The 17,356-nt window shown below is 44.0% G+C and overlaps 1 pseudogene across 1 annotated transcript in view; it reads right to left on the bottom strand.

Moving 5' to 3' along the window:
• LOC310770774 (glycerol-3-phosphate acyltransferase 2, mitochondrial-like) overlaps positions 1 to 3,647 on the bottom strand; it is a 56,783-nt pseudogene extending 53,136 nt beyond the window's left edge. Inside the window, exon 1 of the transcript in view lies at positions 3,578 to 3,647. The product of the transcript in view is annotated as a glycerol-3-phosphate acyltransferase 2, mitochondrial-like (transcript). The remainder of the gene's footprint in view (positions 1 to 3,577) is intronic.
• Positions 3,648 to 17,356: the final 13,709 nt, after the last annotated feature.

Below are 17,356 nucleotides of genomic sequence, written 5' to 3'. Positions count from 1 at the left end.
AGAGACAAGAGCCGCAAAATCGTTTGATCGTGGACAGCCCCAATCGTAATCATGATTAAAATTCGATTAATCACCCAGCCCTAATGTGAGCTGCCAGAACTGCAGGTACTGTATAACCAGCGGTGCCTCAGGAGGTCCCTGAAGATCATCAAAGACACAAACCATCCCCACAACAGCCTGTTCTCCCTGTTACCCTCAGGGAGGAGATACAGAGTCCGAAAAGCACGCACAAATCGCTTGAGGGACAGTTTCTTCCGCAGGCCACGAGACTCCTTAACATACACAAATAGTGTAGTAGCCTGTACTGTACCGTACTGTAGCTGCTACCATTATGTATGTCTAATGTTTAATTGTATGTGTTTAATAAGGAATATGCTATTTGCACCTGTACGTCAAATACGTCAAATTTAAATGTTTAAGCACGTCTAAAGTATGCACATGACATGTGCACCTATGTGCAGTGAATATGCCACTGTCTCTGACTTGTCTTATCACTCTACTGCCTTATTGCTTGTTGTGTCTCTTGTTGTTTTTGCACTCATATGCCCTGTTATATTTGTACTATGTTGTAAACGGAGTCCACAGCACAAGAATTTCACATGTCGTCGCCTTGCTAAACTAATGGGCCTAAGTCATATTTTCAAGTTTTTCAGGAGACACAAAAAACTGAACCAAATAGAGAGTATATGATATTCCTTAATCATTTCACACAAAAAGGTTATGAAAATATATGACTATTAACATACAAATAACGCTGTATGTTAAATCATGTTGCATAAGTGGATTAAATGACTTAGGCCAATTTATGAACATGCCGTTGCATCTTAGGCAATTTTAAATCTGACTTAGGCAAAACAATGCACATCTTTTATTCCCACTTCTGTGACCACAAACAGTTTAAAACGCTAGTGGAGCACATAGATAGAGACTCAGGAGACAGAGGGCAGTTTGACTTTCATTTAATAAGCAAACTCATCTTTATGGGTCACTCTTAACAAATTGTAATTTAAACTTAAACTTAAATCCTTCTTAAATCAAACAATGTCAGTTAAATCAAACACTGAGGAGGCATGTGCCTCACTTGTTCCTCCAGCTCTTCTTTGCTGGGTCACTCTTAACACATTGAATGCCAGCCATGTTTTCATTCCTGTAGGGTAAGTTGTGCCAGGGGTGTTTTTGACGATTCTGGCTCATTTTAGAGACAGCCGAGGATTCTTTTCTGTTAAGAATTCATGAACACCAATCATCTAAAAATAACTAATAGAATGTGTGCTTTCTCTGTCTAAAAGAGTTAGTTTGCAGAGTTAGTAGTTATGTAGATATTAGCCGTTGAGTACAGCATGGTTTCAGCGTCTGGAAATTTATTCAGAGATAAATGGCTTTTTGTGAAACAGTCACTTTAACCATTCATTTTTGGCATCAGTAAGACCGTCAGACATTCTAAACAATAGTTTTGAACAGTAATTTCCTCCATAACAACAGGAAACACCCCTCTCATTCAAACTCCCTCCTCCCTCCTCCCTCCTCCCTCCTCCCCTCCTCCCTCCTCCCTCCTCCCTCCGCTGTACAGCGGGCGTGTCAGAAGCGCTTTTGCTGCTGCCTGCCTGTGTGCCTGCCTGCCTGCTTGCCTGCGTGCAGACGCTCCTTGTGCGAGTCAAGATGGGCCGGGGAATGCGTGGGCGATGGGCAGATGTTGATTCTGGCCTTTCTGAGGTGTTTCAAAGTGTGTTTCACCTATGATCTATTTTGCAAATCGCTCTCCGCTCTCTGTGTGCTGCTGCCGGTGCGCGGCCGCTCTCAGGCAAGACAAGTCTGTTACTGTAAAATCGCCACGGCATTTCCTTGAACGGCTTGGTCCCGCGGCAGTTTTTTCTTTGATTTCGGTCGTCTGGGGGAGCACTGTCAACACTTAGTGGGTCGGTAAAATAGATTATACACATTATCTTGCTCCAATAGTGATCTCGAAGATGTAAAAGCGGTTGATTGATGTCCCACTGTCAAAAAAAAAAAATCTTTATGTAAGACGAGTTAGTCCGTCCTTGGCACTTAAGCGCTGGATTATGTAAGACGAATTAGTCCGTCTCTGGCACTTAATGTGTTAACAAATTGTAATTTAAACTTAAATCCTTCTTAAATCAAACAAATGTCAATTAAATCAAACACTGAGGAGGCATGTGCCTCTCCTCACTTCTTCCTCCAGCTCTTTGCTGGGTTTTAACTAACCCTTTAACATTTCAAACAATTTCACTGCTCACAAGTATCACAATTTTTTGCAAGTCCAAGTCAAGTCTCAAGTCTTTGAGGGGCAAGTCCAAGTCAAGTCTTTGAGGGGAAAGTCCAAGTCAAGTCTTTGAGGGGCAAGTCCAAGTCAAGTCTCAAGTCCCTATGGATGAGCGTTCTATCCAGCTGCATGTACATGGTCCTTCGAGCCTGGATGGGCCTCAGCAAGTGGGAATGGACCAGAGGAACCAGCAGCCAGTAGGGGGAAGAAGGGCACCTCCATACCTTCAGTTGTGGGGATATCATCCACCATCGCACCCCCCTCCCCCACAATGATACCATCCCCATGTAGTTGGGCCTACACCTGAGCGGCAGCATGGTCAACCTGCACGAGACACCATGGACTATTTGAGACACCTCTTGAGGAGGCTTGATGCGGTAGAGGGATGCTTGTACTCAAGGAAAGCGCTCCCTGTGCCTCACCCAGCCCAGGCGCTCCCTGTGCCTCACCCAGTCCAGGCGCTCCCTGTGCCTCACCCAGCCCAGGCGCTCCCTGTGCCTCACCCAGTCCAGGCGCTCCCTGTGCCTCACCCAGTCCAGGCGCTCCCTGTGCCTCACCCAGCCCAGGCGCTCCCTGTGCCTCACCCAGCCCCCGCACTGCCAGTCCTGGTGCCCTCCGCACCGCCAGTCCCGGTGCTCCCCGCATCGCCAGTCCCGGTGGCCCCGCACCGCCAGCCCTGGTGGGCCCCCTGGCGCCAGTCCTGGTGCCCCCCACACTGCCAGTCCTGGTGCCCTCCGCATCGCCAGTCCCGGTGCTCCCCGCATCACCAGTCCAGGTGCCTCCCGCACCGCCAGTCCCAGTGCCCCCCGCACTGCCAGTTCCAGTGCCCCCCGCACCGCCAGTCCCGGTGGTCCCCCTGGCTCCAGTCCCAGTGCCCCCCGCACCACCAGTCCCAGTGCCCCCCGCACTGCCAGTCCCGGTGCCTCCTGCACCACCAGTCCCAGTGCCCCCCGCACTGCCAGTTCCGGTGCCCCCTGCACTGCCAGTTCCGGTGCCCCCCGCACCGCCAGTCCCGGTGGCCCCCCTGGCTCCAGTCCTAGTGCCCCCCACACTGCCAGTCCCAGTGCCCCTCGCACTGCCAGTCCCGGTGCCCCCCGCACCGTCAGTCCTGGTGGCCCCCCCAGCTACAGTCCCGGTGCCCCCTGCACCCCCTGCTCTGGTGGCCCCCGCACCTCCATCTGCTCCCTTGGCGCCCATCCCTCGGCGCCAATCTTCAGTGGCTCCCATCCCTCGGCGCCACCCTCCAGAACAGTCCAGTCGGAGTCGACAATATCTGGGCCGGCCCCCTGAGTATACCTGCCGGCGTCACCAGCATCCAGGTCGGCCTCCGGAAAGGTCCTGTCTGTGGCGTCAGTGTCTGGGACATCATCCGGGGTTGCTCAACCTGTCTGCTCTGCCTCCTGGATGCCCTCCGGACCAGATGGCCCCTTCAGCCCTGCCTCCGGCCGTCTTGGCTCTTTTTCCACCGGCCATGCAGCTTGCCCCATTTCACCCTGCTATGGGGCGGCCATGACAGCCGAACGGTTTGCCTCATTTACTCTCCTTACCTTCAATTCCTCTGCCTCTAGTCACTTTTCTTAGTATACATATTCACTAGTGAATATGGGGGCGGCTGTACAAAAGTGACTCTCGGACTCCAATTCCCATAACCCATCACTCCCTCACCTCCAGCCATTTACCCTCCCCTAAGCACACCTGCACCTAATTCTGGACTGACAGTGTGTGCTCCAGACAGCAGTGGAGGAGGCTGCTTTCGTTCTTCCCTATTGATTGCCATGTACAGATGCATTATTTGAAGCCTAAATCATCTGCTTGTATATCTGCATCTGCTTGTACATCTGCATCTGCCTGTACATCTGCCTGTACATCATCATCAAGGGATCTGCTTTAAATAAACACCCTTGGCATATGTTCCTCTGGCCCTCTTCATTCTAATCGGTGTCCCACTTGCTGAGGCTACACCCGTAACCAACCCACTAGCAGTTTGTACATACAAAGAGCTTCCTTTATGTTGAAGTATTTATTTTTCCTTGATGCAGATGCAATTTTAAAAGCTTGTAAAATGGCCTAAGTCGCATTGTCTTGTGACTTAGGCAAAAATAAAATGGCCTAAGTCACAGTTAGATTGATTTAGTCACACAATTGATTTAGGCCATTAGATTATTGAGGTAAAAACAGCATTTTCTTTTCAATTAGGATGTTGGCCGTTTTACCAGAGGTGGGGAGCATCCTGAAGAGCTGACTTAGGCAAAAATATCATTTTCGTAAAAAAGTGACTTAGGCCATTAGTTTAGCAAGGCGACGATGTGATACTTGTACCACGGAGTGACAATAAAACTCTTGAATCTTGAGATGGCTGGAGGATTCAACTTATCTTCTCGTTTTGTTAATGTGTTTTTTTCTGCTTGTAGATGTAAAAATAAACGCTTTCTAATGAAAAAAAAATCAAGCATTTGTTGTGGTAATGGTTTAATGGGGCACAGACAGTCAAATAGCGCATTTTAATCTTCTCGGTTAACCGACATTTGTCGGCTAATGAGGGTCGGTTGTCGGTCAAGAAAAATAATGATTTTCGACATCCCTAGTTCAGACAGGTAGTTTGGTTAAATATGAGTGTATTCTTGGTTAGCTAGTCTGTTGAAACAAGGATGTGTTCTTTGTGAAATTAGTCATCAACTAGTCAGGTTAAATATGAATATTCCTAGTCAGCAAGTCATCTACTCTCAGAACAGAAGAAGAGGTGTAAAGCTGTTCAATTGTTCAAATATGTTGAGATAGTTTAGGTTGAGACTGCAAAAACCAGAACAAGGGAAGCTCAAGCTGCTACTTTTGTTCAATTGTTCTTAAGCCCTTTATTTTAAGATGCGTTTTCAAAAGCTTTCTGCTATATGTGTTTTTCTTTTTAAATGCAGCCCTTACTTTACTTGAAAATATTAACATATTAATTGTTGAAATTAACGAGTTGTTCTTTGTGGCTGACTACATACAGACATTGATACAACTATTAGGGTATTTCTATGGCACTGAATCATAACGCAGGTTAGACATTACGATGTCGCGGACCTTTGCTTGAGGAAATTTTCTCAAACTGGACCTCTCTGAATTCTAATTGAATACTCCTGCCTTAGGCCTTCTAGTTTCAGAGGATACCAGTATCTTCACTCTGGCTTTAAAAGTGAGCCCACTACATTGGCTGAAAGACAGCAATGTTGGCCGCGGACCCCGGCGTTCTCAAAGAGTAGAAGAACTTGCTCTCACATATTGCCATATCGCTGCCAGAGCAGCGCCACTGGACGAACACTAATTTTACTCCAAAAATGACCTTTTTTATCAAACCAACCATCCACCACTAGGTGGCATGGTATGCATGAGAAAGGCGCGGCACCCAGCAATCGCTGTGATTGCGTCACGTCCGCCCGCCATCATGCAAATCACTTCCACTCATCCAGCTCACTGCACAATCGATGCATCGACGCAGCAAGGCTGGGTAGTGAGAGCTCTCGTTCTCACTCGTAAAACCCGGGTTGTAGCACAACGTTTTACTTCGTTTCGAACTCAAGCTCTCACTTAGTGCCAACTTCAACCACCCTTGCTGCAGGGAGCACTCCCCAGAGCGACCCTGAGAGGCGTAAGTTAACAACGGACGCATGGCAACTGCCCATGCCCCATCGTGTGGCATCGGAGTGACAACGGCACCACCGTCTAGCAATTGACAGGACCGCACACGTGAAGAGCGAGCCGGACACATCAAGACTGTAGTCCCTAACAACGTGTGATGAGAGGACCCATGAGGCCACAGCGCACATGTCCTCCACTGATACCCCGCGCAATAATGCGCAAGATGTCGCGACGCCTCGCGTAGAATGCACCTTGATACGCTCCGGGGGTGCCTTACCCACGGCAGCGGAGTTTATAGGCGGATGCAACAATAGGGGCCTGTATGTCACGATACTGGAATTTCTACTTCGATACCAAGGAAAATATCGATACTCGATACCATTTTCGATACCACAGGGGGGGGAGGGGGGTGGATGACAACACCAAGAGGGATAAAAAATAAAGGAAGACAGATGGAGGCTTCTCCATCACTTCATTAAAGTGAGTCTCACCATATGAAGGTCCACACTGATCCTTCTCTGATCTATCAGGGCATGTGAAATGCTGTATGTATGTCTTGTAAATAGCTGATTTTCCCTGCTGCCGGTGTGGCACAGCCTGCTCTGTTTGCTGTCCGTCACATAGCAGAGCTATTCACCGGCTGCTACATGTCATTCATATAATGAGGGTATTACATACTGAATTCTAATTCTTCTTCTTCTTCTTCTTCTTCTTCTTCTTCTTCTTCTTCTTCTTGCTGTATGTAGCTTAGCTTGATATACACTGATGATATTGATGTGTTTTAGAGAATATAAATGATTAATTTGAATTCAGTGGCCACCCGTATGGAATGCCCTCATATATAGATGACATGCATGCAGCAGCCGGGGAATACCTATGTGACAGACAGCTAACAGAGCAGGCTGTGCCACACCGGCAGAACTGAGGTACGTCAGATCCTTCTCATCTCGTTCTCTCTCTCATATAATAAACATATGACCCACTGTGTGTGGGAAAATAAGCTATTTACAAGACATAAATCCAGGCATTTCACATGCCCTGTTTTCCTCCTTATATACCTGATAGCAGGTCTGTGTTCAAGCTGATTATCGTTTCTGATGATGCTAATCAAACCAAAGTTGTCAGGGTGAATTTAAACATCATATTTGAAGCTGGAAATAAGGTATGGGGTGTAAAAAAAACTGAATTCTGCTTTAATTAACGAGATTGATTCTGGTATTTTTCTATAATTTTTTGAGGCAGTGCAATTTAATGGTAACTAACGTTATGCCGACTCAGTCAGCATAGCCATCGGCTCCTCGCAGCAGTAACACTATGAGCATGTAACTGATATATATATATATATATATATATATATATTTTTTTTTTATATAATCGATTTTTGACATTTGTGAATCGATGCAGAATCGTGCACGTCCGCATCGCGATGCATCTTATAATGGATTATTTTTGACAACCCTACACCCCCCACACACACACTAGCACCCCCCGTCACATAGCAGAGCTATTCGCCGGCTGCTGCATGTCATCCATATGAGGGTATTACATACGGGTGGCCACTGAATTCAAATGAATCATTTATATTCTCTAAAACACATCAATATCATCAGTGTATATCAAGCTTTTTTCATTATATTTGGGGCATTTTTGCCTTTATTAGACAGCGACCGACGTCTTCTTCTGGTAGACAGCGACCGACGTCTTCTTCTGGTAGACAGGGACCGACGTCTTCTTCTGGTAGACAGGGACCGACGTCTTCTTCTGGTAGACAGCGACCGACGTCTTCTTCTGGTAGACAGGGACCGACGTCTTCTTCTGGTAGACAGGGACCGACGTCTCCTTCTGGTAGACAGCGACCGACGTCTTCTTCTGGTAGACAGGGACCGACGTCTTCTTCTGGTAGACAGGGACCGACGTCTTCTTCTGGTAGACAGGGACCGACGTCTTCTTCTGGTAGAGAGGGACCGTCTTCTTCTTCTTCTTCTTCTTCTTCTTCTTCTTCTTCTTCTTCTTCTACTGTTGCTGTATGTAGCTTAGCTTGATATACACTGATGATATTGATGTGTTTTAGAGAATATAAATGATTCATTTGAATTCAGTGGCCACCCGTATGGAATGCAGCCGGTATGGAAGCAGGCTGTGCCACACCGGCAGAACTGAGGTACGTCAGATCCTTCTCATCTCATTCTCTCTCTCATATAATAAACATATGACCCGCTGTGTGTGGGAAAATAAGCTATTTACAAGACATAAATCCAGGCATTTCACATGCCCTGTTTTCCTCCTTATATACCTGACAGCAGGTCTGTGTTCAAGCTGATTATCGTTTCTGATGATGCTAATCAAACCAAAGTTGTCAGGGTGAATTTAAACATCATATTTGAAGCTGAAAATAAGGTATGGGGTGTAAAAAAACTGAATTCTGCTTTAATTAACAAGATTGATTCTGGTATTTTTCTATAATTTTTTGAGGCAGTGCAATTTAATGGTAACTAACGTTATGCCGACTCAGTCAGCATAGCCATCGGCTCCTCGCAGCAGTAACACTATGAGCATGTAACTGATATATATATATATATATATATATATATATATATATATATATATATATATATATATATATATATATATATATATATTTTTTTTTATATAATCGATTTTTGACATTTGTGAATCGATGCAGAATCGTGCACGTCCGCATCGCGATGCATCTTATAATGGATTATTTTTGACAACCCTACACCCCCCACACACACACTAGCACCCCCCGTCACATAGCAGAGCTATTCGCCGGCTGCTGCATGTCATCCATATGAGGGTATTACATACGGGTGGCCACTGAATTCAAATGAATCATTTATATTCTCTAAAACACATCAATATCATCAGTGTATATCAAGCTTTTTTCATTATATTTGGGGCATTTTTGCCTTTATTAGACAGCGACCGACGTCTTCTTCTGGTAGACAGCGACCGACGTCTTCTTCTGGTAGACAGGGACCGACGTCTTCTTCTGGTAGACAGGGACCGACGTCTTCTTCTGGTAGACAGCGACCGACGTCTTCTTCTGGTAGACAGGGACCGACGTCTTCTTCTGGTAGACAGGGACCGACGTCTTCTTCTGGTAGACAGCGACCGACGTCTTCTTCTGGTAGACAGGGACCGACGTCTTCTTCTGGTAGACAGGGACCGACGTCTTCTTCTGGTAGACAGGGACCGACGTCTTCTTCTGGTAGAGAGGGACCGTCTTCTTCTTCTTCTTCTTCTTCTTCTTCTTCTTCTACTGTTGCTGTATGTAGCTTAGCTTGATATACACTGATGATATTGATGTGTTTTAGAGAATATAAATGATTCATTTGAATTCAGTGGCCACCCGTATGGAATGCAGCCGGTATGGAAGCAGGCTGTGCCACACCGGCAGAACTGAGGTACGTCAGATCCTTCTCATCTCATTCTCTCTCTCATATAATAAACATATGACCCGCTGTGTGTGGGAAAATAAGCTATTTACAAGACATAAATCCAGGCATTTCACATGCCCTGTTTTCCTCCTTATATACCTGACAGCAGGTCTGTGTTCAAGCTGATTATCGTTTCTGATGATGCTAATCAAACCAAAGTTGTCAGGGTGAATTTAAACATCATATTTGAAGCTGGAAATAAGGTATGGGGTGTAAAAAAACTGAATTCTGCTTTAATTAACGAGATTGATTCTGGTATTTTTCTATAATTTTTTGAGGCAGTGCAATTTAATGGTAACTAACGTTATGCCGACTCAGTCAGCATAGCCATCGGCTCCTCGCAGCAGTAACACTATGAGCATGTAACTGATATATATATATATATATATATATATATATTTTTTTTTTATATAATCCATTTTTGACATTTGTGAATCGATGCAGAATCGTGCACGTCCGCATCGCGATGCATCTTATAATGGATTATTTTTGACAACCCTACACCCCCCACACACACACTAGCACCCCCCGTCACATAGCAGAGCTATTCGCCGGCTGCTGCATGTCATCCATATGAGGGTATTACATACGGGTGGCCACTGAATTCAAATGAATCATTTATATTCTCTAAAACACATCAATATCATCAGTGTATATCAAGCTTTTTTCATTATATTTGGGGCATTTTTGCCTTTATTAGACAGCGACCGACGTCTTCTTCTGGTAGACAGCGACCGACGTCTTCTTCTGGTAGACAGGGACCGACGTCTTCTTCTGGTAGACAGGGACCGACGTCTTCTTCTGGTAGACAGCGACCGACGTCTTCTTCTGGTAGACAGGGACCGACGTCTTCTTCTGGTAGACAGGGACCGACGACCGACGTCTTCTTCTGGTAGACAGGGACCGACTTCTTCTTCTGGTAGACAGGGACCGACGTCTTCTTCTGGTAGACAGGGACCGACGTCTTCTTCTGGTAGAGAGGGACCGTCTTCTTCTTCTTCTTCTTCTTCTTCTTCTTCTTCTTCTTCTTCTTCTTCTTCTTCTACTGTTGCTGTATGTAGCTTAGCTTGATATACACTGATGATATTGATGTGTTTTAGAGAATATAAATGATTAATTTGAATTCAGTGGCCACCCGTATGGAATGCAGCCGGTATGGAAGCAGGCTGTGCCACACCGGCAGAACTGAGGTACGTCAGATCCTTCTCATCTCATTCTCTCTCGCATATAATAAACATATGACCCGCTGTGTGTGGGAAAATAAGCTATTTACAAGACATAAATCCAGGCATTTCACATGCCCTGTTTTCCTCCTTATATACCTGACAGCAGGTCTGTGTTCAAGCAGATTATCGTTTCTGATGATGCTAATCAAACCAAAGTTGTCAGGGTGAATTTAAACATCATATTTGAAGCTGGAAATAAGGTATGGGGTGTAAAAAAACTGAATTCTGCTTTAATTAACGAGATTGATTCTGGTATTTTTCTATAATTTTTTGAGGCAGTGCAATTTAATGGTAACTAACGTTATGCCGACTCAGTCAGCATAGCCATCGGCTCCTCGCAGCAGTAACACTATGAGCATGTAACTGATATATATATATATATATATATATATATATATATATATATATTTTTTTTTTTATATAATCGATTTTTGACATTTGTGAATCGATGCAGAATCGTGCACGTCCGCATCGCGATGCATCTTATAATGGATTATTTTTGACAACCCTACACCCCCCACACACACACTAGCACCCCCCGTCACATAGCAGAGCTATTCGCCGGCTGCTGCATGTCATCCATATGAGGGTATTACATACGGGTGGCCACTGAATTCAAATGAATCATTTATATTCTCTAAAACACATCAATATCATCAGTGTATATCAAGCTTTTTTCATTATATTTGGGGCATTTTTGCCTTTATTAGACAGCGACCGACGTCTTCTTCTGGTAGACAGCGACCGACGTCTTCTTCTGGTAGACAGGGACCGACGTCTTCTTCTGGTAGACAGGGACCGACGTCTTCTTCTGGTAGACAGCGACCGACGTCTTCTTCTGGTAGACAGGGACCGACGTCTTCTTCTGGTAGACAGGGACCGACGTCTTCTTCTGGTAGACAGCGACCGACGTCTTCTTCTGGTAGACAGGGACCGACGTCTTCTTCTGGTAGACAGGGACCGACGTCTTCTTCTGGTAGAGAGGGACCGTCTTCTTCTTCTTCTTCTTCTTCTTCTTCTTCTTCTACTGTTGCTGTATGTAGCTTAGCTTGATATACACTGATGATATTGATGTGTTTTAGAGAATATAAATGATTCATTTGAATTCAGTGGCCACCCGTATGGAATGCAGCCGGTATGGAAGCAGGCTGTGCCACACCGGCAGAACTGAGGTACGTCAGATCCTTCTCATCTCATTCTCTCTCTCATATAATAAACATATGACCCGCTGTGTGTGGGAAAATAAGCTATTTACAAGACATAAATCCAGGCATTTCACATGCCCTGTTTTCCTCCTTATATACCTGACAGCAGGTCTGTGTTCAAGCTGATTATCGTTTCTGATGATGCTAATCAAACCAAAGTTGTCAGGGTGAATTTAAACATCATATTTGAAGCTGGAAATAAGGTATGGGGTGTAAAAAAACTGAATTCTGCTTTAATTAACGAGATTGATTCTGGTATTTTTCTATAATTTTTTGAGGCAGTGCAATTTAATGGTAACTAACGTTATGCCGACTCAGTCAGCATAGCAATCGGCTCCTCGCAGCAGTAACACTATGAGCATGTAACTGATATATATATATATATATATATATATATATATATATATATATATATATATATATATATATATATATATTTTTTTTTTATATAATCGATTTTTGACATTTGTGAATCGATGCAGAATCGTGCACGTCCGCATCGCGATGCATCTTATAATGGATTATTTTTGACAACCCTACACCCCCCACACACACACTAGCACCCCCCGTCACATAGCAGAGCTATTCGCCGGCTGCTGCATGTCATCCATATGAGGGTATTACATACGGGTGGCCACTGAATTCAAATGAATCATTTATATTCTCTAAAACACATCAATATCATCAGTGTATATCAAGCTTTTTTCATTATATTTGGGGCATTTTTGCCTTTATTAGACAGCGACCGACGTCTTCTTCTGGTAGACAGCGACCGACGTCTTCTTCTGGTAGACAGGGACCGACGTCTTCTTCTGGTAGACAGGGACCGACGTCTTCTTCTGGTAGACAGCGACCGACGTCTTCTTCTGGTAGACAGGGACCGACGTCTTCTTCTGGTAGACAGGGACCGACGTCTTCTTCTGGTAGACAGCGACCGACGTCTTCTTCTGGTAGACAGGGACCGACGTCTTCTTCTGGTAGACAGGGACCGACGTCTTCTTCTGGTAGACAGGGACCGACGTCTTCTTCTGGTAGACAGGGACCGACGTCTTCTTCTGGTAGACAGGGACCGACGTCTTCTTCTGGTAGAGAGGGACCGTCTTCTTCTTCTTCTTCTTCTTCTTCTACTGTTGCTGTATGTAGCTTAGCTTGATATACACTGATGATATTGATGTGTTTTAGAGAATATAAATGATTCATTTGAATTCAGTGGCCACCCGTATGGAATGCAGCCTGTATGGAAGCAGGCTGTGCCACACCGGCAGAACTGAGGTACGTCAGATCCTTCTCATCTCATTCTCTCTCTCATATAATAAACATATGACCCGCTGTGTGTGGGAAAATAAGCTATTTACAAGACATAAATCCAGGCATTTCACATGCCCTGTTTTCCTCCTTATATACCTGACAGCAGGTCTGTGTTCAAGCTGATTATCGTTTCTGATGATGCTAATCAAACCAAAGTTGTCAGGGTGAATTTAAACATCATATTTGAAGCTGGAAATAAGGTATGGGGTGTAAAAAAACTGAATTCTGCTTTAATTAACGAGATTGATTCTGGTATTTTTCTATAAGTTTTTGAGGCAGTGCAATTTAATGGTAACTAACGTTATGCCGACTCAGTCAGCATAGCCATCGGCTCCTCGCAGCAGTAACACTATGAGCATGTAACTGAAGTTGAAGCCAAACATTCATAGTTTACAGTTGATCAGTGTTTACAATGCAACTGACCGGCTAATGCTGAACCAGAAGAAGAAATACAACTGCGTCTGACAAGGAAGAGAAAAAGTGGGCACGGCAACATAAGGTGAATAGCCTAGCCCAAGGCATTAGAGATGTCATTTCAAAGCAGTGGCCAAGTCTTATTTTACAGTTTAATTTGTTTATTCATGTAGGCTCCTTGAAAGACATGAAATAAATGACATAAAAATTAGGCTTTAAGAGCTTAATTTAAAAAATACATACACTCACAAAAATAATTCATTGACCAAGTAAATATAACAGTATTATAATGATAACTTCACCCAATAAAATTACTCTTAATCAATATGGTTATTATTTGAGTTAATCATAACATAATCCATGAGTAAAACGCCAACTAATGTTTATATCTAATATTGACATATAATAGTGAGATTATTTCGTTAAAATAAATGGTTATTTTAATGACAGATTACATTGATTAAATATTTGTAATCATTATTGTACGTTTCAATAAAAAAAATGTAATGTTAAGAACTAGATTTATTGGTCATATTGCTTAAACATTTTGGTAAGTTGGCGGAAGTGACATCATTTATCTGTTGAGAGATCAGACCACATGGACAGAGGACATTTTGGAGGGGCTGCTTGAAGCTTTTTGCACTGAAGATTTTCGTCTTGCTGCACATCAATGTAAGTAACTTTAAACATATTCAAGGCACTGTTTGCTAAAACGAATTTGCCGTGTGACTGGCTTAATTCCAACATTTTATTCGTGCTGCTACACAAGGTCTTGCTGTTTAACGTTAGGCATGCTGCTTTCTGCATTTCCGTGTTTTCTGTTGGGGTTAATCAGTTTTAATGGGCGCGAGAAAGTAGTTAATTATTCCCCGTTGGCAGAAAAGATTTGCGTTGGTCCAGAGGTAGGTGCATGCTATGTCAGCACGGTACTGAGAGATCATGTCGGGTCGAGAAAGCCACGCCAGGAGTACCGAGTTAACACAGGTTTCCTCACGGCTTTGAAGTGAAAGCGCTGGGCTTGGCTTCACTGCAGAGTCCGCTTGGACAGGTCTTCCCACGTGCAGCACACATAGCAGTAATGAGCAGAGTACAAACATAGCCAATCTATCCCTTTATTTTCGCCTGTATATCGACTATTTCTGCCCCATATAACGTTATAACATCACGTGGTGTATGTGGAGGCAATGTGCATCAAATGCCCTGGATCAAAAAAAAGAACACCGCGGCTGATATTACTGTCTTTCAAAGGCTGTAGCGGACTCATTTTTGAAGCTGTAGTGAGGAGCCTTATACCACATGAAACTAAGACCCACTGCATCCAATGTGGACAAGCTTGTCAACCAAGCTTGTCGGGAAGTGGGGTTTACAATGCTCCAAAGTTAGGCATTTTGGCGTTTTTTTGTGTGCGCTTGTGACCCTGTTCAAGCTCAGCAGATGGCTCTACTTGCCTGACGCCAGAGTCAGATTAGGTCAGACACACATTTAGACTGTAAATCAAGAGTTTATAGTAGGGCTGCACAATTAATTGTATTTTCATCATCAGAAAATGAAAATGTCTGTCTTTTATTCATATCAAATGAAATATTGAGTGTGTGGTTCATTCACTCTTTGCAAAAACAAATGCACATTTACCCAGCCAGGAGGCTGTGTGTGGCAGGTGCACTGCACATGTAAACATTTTTTCAAATCTGTTTATAGGAAATGCTTGGCACATATGAACATTAGACCAAATAAAACAAAACAAAGTAATACTCTTTAAAGACACAGTAACTGTATTCAGAATACACACCAATTTAAACTTTTAACTGTAATGGAATAGTCATATTTTGTATTTTAAATACATGTATTCTGTTACTCCCCAGCTCTGAACCTTTGCTTTGGAGGAAACCCTGTCGAGGAGGCGTTGAGGAGGCCAGGACCAGCAGTACAAGGTCAGCACAGTTTTAGAATTGTAGGGTGTATTCAAAGCAATCGCACTCCAGTAGGGGTGTCACGATACACTCAGTTCATGATACGATACATGATATTGGGTTCACGATAACGATACAATATTTTAACAATATTTTTTTGCAATCGCTTTGTATGTTGAGGGGGCATCCTCCATGATAATTTTAGTAATTTCACCATTTTCATCCTCTGTAACGTCCCTCATCTGTTCAAACAAAGCAATGAAAAGGAGAGCGAGCATGCAATCGGATGCAGATAAGTGCGACCATGTTCAGCTTCTTTTTCTCGCGATATGAGATTTCATCTCAATGATACTTATTGTCGCGTTTTGATATCGCGATATATTGTGGGACGATATATTGTGACATCCCTACACTCCAGTGTTTCCTCTAGGATTCTTTCAGCAGCTGTGGTGGGGTCCCAGGGGGGATGTTTGAATCCCATCCGGCAGCCCTACAGCACAAATGACCCCCTCCCCATGATTTTGGTGATTTATTTTACTAGGGATCTTGCGCACTACGCGCGCTCAATTCCTGGCTGTGTGTGGCAGGTGCACTGCACATGCAAAAAAAAAATCAAATATGTTTATAGGAAATGCTTGGCACATGAACATGAACATTAGACCAAATAAAACAAAGTAATACCGTAAGTAATCTCTTTAAAGACACAGTAACTGTATTCAGAATACACACCAATTTAAACTTTAACTGTAATGGAATACAGTCGAATTTTGTATTTTTACATGTATTCTGTTACTCCCCAGCTCTGAACCTTCTTTGCTTTGGAGGAAACCCTGATGTCGAGGAGGCGTTGAGGAGGCCAGGACCATCAGTACAAGGTCAGCACAGTTTTAGAATTGTAGGGTGTATTCAAAGCAATCACACTCCAGTGCTTCCTCTAGGATTTTTTTCAGTAGTGGTGGTGGGGTCCCAGGGGGGATGTTTGAATCCCATCCGGTGGCCCTACAGCCCAAACAACCCCTCCCCCCCAATAATTGTGGTTATTTATTTTACTAGGGATCTCGCGCACATAGGAGACAAGATGTTGTCAGCAGGATGAGGGTCGAAGTGTTCACGCAGAGGTGGCCTGCCTTTGTTTGTGTCACAGGTGAGTAGGTGGAATTGCTCCAGCACAGATGTTAAGTCCTCCTACAAGACAGTTACATCTTAGGCAGCAAACATTGTGATATTGTATTGCTCAAATCAAAGTTTGAATTTCAAAAAAGTGCCCTGTCCTTTTTTGTCTTTTTTTCCCCAGGTAAGCGCAGAGTTTCAAAGAATCACCACCGTGAATCTTGAGCCCAAGTTCATGTCCATGTTGGACCACTATTCCAACAAACTGCTGTCCATCTTCCAAGCCAAGAAAGGTGGTTTCGGGGAGAGACATCGTGTAGAAATGAATCCTCTACTCCAGGTATTTCAGCTTACTCCTTTGTGTAGTAGTTAATTAAAAAATAAAATGATCTCAGAATGAAATGTCAACTAGTTATACTCCATTTCCATCCTCCATCTTCTGGGCGGCTTTAGCTCAGGAGGTAGAGCGGGTCGGCCAATGATGCAAGGGTTGGCGGTTCGATCCCCGCTCCCTCCCAGCTGCTGTCGTTGTGTCCCTGGGCAAGACACTTAACCCTCCTTGCTCCCAATGGTGTGTAGGCACCCTGCGTGGCAGCCTGCCGCCATCGGTGTATGAATGGGTGAATGTAGACTATCTACTCATTGTAAAGCGCTTTGGATAAAAGCGCTATATAAATGCAGACCATTTACCATTCTAGTCTGACATTGCCTCCATTCTTCAACAAATTCCATGGGGGAGGAGGGTTTGTTTTTCCCTAACCAATCACTAGAGACCTAGGGTCCTATCATCGCAAAAGCGGTAATTTTGTGTTAGTGCTGGTTT

This window comes from Poromitra crassiceps, assembly GCF_964638095.1.
Source record: "Poromitra crassiceps genome assembly, contig: HAP1_SCAFFOLD_224, whole genome shotgun sequence".
NCBI classification, from domain to species: domain Eukaryota; kingdom Metazoa; phylum Chordata; class Actinopteri; order Beryciformes; family Melamphaidae; genus Poromitra; species Poromitra crassiceps.
The sequence above is the reverse complement of the archived record's forward strand: the minus strand, read 5'-3'. Positions and strand labels throughout refer to the sequence as shown.